Source organism: Lepisma saccharinum, chromosome 18 (genome assembly GCF_977018435.1).
Source record: "Lepisma saccharinum chromosome 18, izLepSacc3.1, whole genome shotgun sequence".
In the NCBI taxonomy this organism is placed as follows: domain Eukaryota; kingdom Metazoa; phylum Arthropoda; class Insecta; order Zygentoma; family Lepismatidae; genus Lepisma; species Lepisma saccharinum.
Genome location: NC_139246.1, coordinates 39,122,144 through 39,125,749, shown reverse-complemented (window position 1 = coordinate 39,125,749; position 3,606 = coordinate 39,122,144).

Sequence of the window (3,606 nt, the reverse complement as noted above, 5' to 3'; positions counted from 1 at the left end):
GGCCATGTGGCACGAATGGGAGAGGAAAGAGGAGTTTACAGGATTCTTGTTGGGAAACCTGATGGTAAGAGACCTGTAGGAAGGCCAAGACGAAGATGGAGGGACAACGTTGAGATGGACCTAAGGGAAATCGGTAGGGATGGAAAAGAGTATACAGAACTTGCTCAAGATAGGGAAAGATGGAAGGCCTGTGTTGCTGCAGCCATGAACCTTCGGGTTTAAGAAGGCTAGGGAGTTAGTTAGTTAGTTAGTTAGTGTTTATGTGTGATTGCCACGTATGTGTACATGTGCTTATTTGATTATGATTTACTGGACATTAGATTCCCCTATGCTTAGCTTCCCAGGGGAGCTGCCGTTCAAAAAGAGCCATTGCAGTGGAAAATTCCAGGTCTGCGGAGATCTTTCCTCCTCTACTACAAAAGCGCCGGTTGAGTAACTACGAAGACCTAATACTTACCCTATTACCACAACTAATCATTTCCAATGTCAAAGTTTCTGGACTGCTATCCCCAATCATGTGAACCAGGTAGCAGCATAGCCTCTCAACCAGTCAAAAGACTGACATAAGCCATACCTGGACCATAGAATTCTTTCCTCCTACAATATACAATCTACAGTCCTCAGTCCGAAACTACACCTCAGCTCCTTCAGAAAATGAGCAGTTGGACGAAATGCATGATGACAAATTACGTCACTCCCAAGTTAAAAACCAAATTAGGAGTCAGGGGCTTGGCCCGATACTCCAAACATTGCAACGTCACGACAACTTCGGACATTTTCACCCAGATTGACAACGACGAGGAATCTTCTTCTACCAACCCCAATGAACAGCTAAGACAATTCTGTTTAGAAAATAATATATTTATAAATTAAATAATGCGTGTTAAATATATACATACGTATATAAAGAGAGTACATTATATGTACTCGAAATGACACAAAGAAACCTGAATTTTTTCTACGTATGTGTAGCCTCCATTACGTTTATTAAAAGTTTAAGGAAGAAAATCCCTGCCTTGTTTCCCTTTGGGATTGCCGACAAATATGGCGGCCGTGATGTTTCCTTTTAAGCATACATCTCTTGTAGCTAACTTTGTGGTAGAGGTATGGAGTTCCAGTGTACATAATTTGATAGGTTATTGTGTATAGATTAATTAATTATCAGCTTACGTACTATGTGTCAATTCTAAATGTGGCATACAAGCTATCGTTGGTTTAAGAAAAGGGGGTATTCGGAAAAATATGGATGACTTAATTTTAACCGTGATTATCTTGGAAATATCAGCAAAATAGAATAGCAAACAGCAAACCAGTTCCACTAGAATATTTTTAAGGGAAGCAAATTTTGGAAGTTTTCATACTTTAATAAACACGTTGACTGACGCCGTACAAAAACCTTTCTGCCTTTTTTTCTGGTTTTATGAAATATTTGCACAAAATGACGTGGGTGAATAGGCAATTTTGTATCACTTGGAGGTAAGTACAAATCATAGAATGGTAATTTTTAATTATGTCCCTATTATGCAACTCTCTACTAATCGTAACGATGATAATGGGTGATGATTAGATGAAATTGATGATACGACCTTATAATTATCTAAAGTCATTTTCCTTGAAGGATTCAAGAGAAGAAACAAATGACAAGCGACAGTTTCACCCTGTAGCCATCTTAAGTGCTGTAGTTTGGCTGAGTTTCTGTAAGGGACCAAATTTAGCTATAACTTATTTTAGCAAGCAAACTCACCACAATTCACTTATTTATACAACAGCATTCTGGTTCAATGTCTGTTGAACTGTACATTGGAACCAAAATACTGTATAAAGAATTGAATTGCTCCATTACTATGTGATGCGAGTGTACTGTACACTATGGTGTACCTAGCCTAGCCTTAAATACTGTCAGACACTATTTTGTGATTAACTTGAATATGATTCCATATTTTTAAAATTCCTTTTAATATGTTACAAAAGGGTGTATCATAAGTAATGGCGCAAACTGGCACAGTTGAAAGTACACGATAATAGAAGCAAAAAAGTCTCAGTAAGTATGCATCTGCAAACGAGCCGTTTCCGAGATAATTCCGAATGTGTGGTTACAAGACGCCACTGACTTCATTGTTTGTAAACGTCGTCCTAGTTGGTAAAGCGCTAATAATGTACGCGAATGTGTGGTTAGAATCCGTCACTGATTGCATTTTGTAAACACCGAGTGCTTTACACCTTGCGCGTTCCGAGGTTTGCTCTTTGTTGACAAAACAGAACATTTCCGAGAGGTGGCGTTGTAATCAAACAGGATGTAGAGTCCCTGGATGTATGACTTGACGTCATATACGAGTACTCGCGACAGACATTTTGTGGGTGAAAATCCTTGGGTGGCGCTTCAAATAGCATTGGTTCTTATGGAACGCAGGGCATCACGAAACTTTAATTTTTAAAATTGTGTTGAATGTAATGGCCAAATTTCGGATATTACTTCAAAGATGAAGAAACGAACTTAATAAATACGCTAGGGTGACAGAATAAAATAGACACCTGCTGACAGAGCATCGTCACCACAATGGTGCTTCTAACTGATGATGTTTTCCATTCAAAGTTCGAACAAACATTAGGAAGGAAGGAATTGAGACTGTCAACCATGCCACGTATGACAGGCGCCAAATATATTAGCGACTTTACACGAGGGCGCATCATTGGGCAAAGGGACCGTGGCGCACCTCAACGAGAGATTAGTACGTCTTTGGCCATACCATTGGCAACAGTGACAGGGTGATTGTACAATTTAAAAAGGACAGGAAGACAAGTGTATATCACAAACCCGACCGACGAGGGCCATCGGCACATGTCAGACGAGTGATAGTGAGACACGTCCTCAGAAATCCAGGGATCAGTGTGGCGGACGTCGCGGAAGTGGCACAACTTGGGAAAATAACAATTCAGCGTTATCTCCATAGGGAAGGGCTTTATAAACGAGTGGCATAAAATAAACCACTGCTCACAAAAAAAACAAAAAAAAAACAAGGAACAGGCGTTGCAAGTATCTGATGAAAGCCTGTATTGCCAATTCAGTGATAGCGGGAGGATTTGAGTGTGGAGGCGTGCCTTGAGCCAGCTGGATGACAGATTTGTCAAGCTAGGGTGAAATATGGCGGCATCAGTGTGATGGTGTGGGGGGCAATTTGGCATGGTGGACGTTCGCCACTCATATTTTGTGATGGACATATCAATTCAGCAAAATGCACTGCCATCTTGCACGGACTGCTTCCAGTGTTCCACAACATTCTGGATAAAACCCGGTATGTTTTTATGGAAGACGGGCCCCATGCCACAGAATAAAAAAAAACAGATGTTTGGAAACGTCAGCAAGGGATCCGTATCTTTCCTTGGCCTGGCCAATAGCCAGATTTGAATCCAACTGAGAACGTGTGGTACATTATGCAACAAAACATGGACAAGAGGTCCCAGAAGCCCTGCATCAAACATGAATCAATGGAACATGTGTCGGAGGAATGAGGACGTGTACCACAAGGCGCCATTGACAGTTTGAATGAAACCATGTCATGTCGGTTACAGGCGTTGGATGCTCACAAAGGTGGACAAACCAGGTAT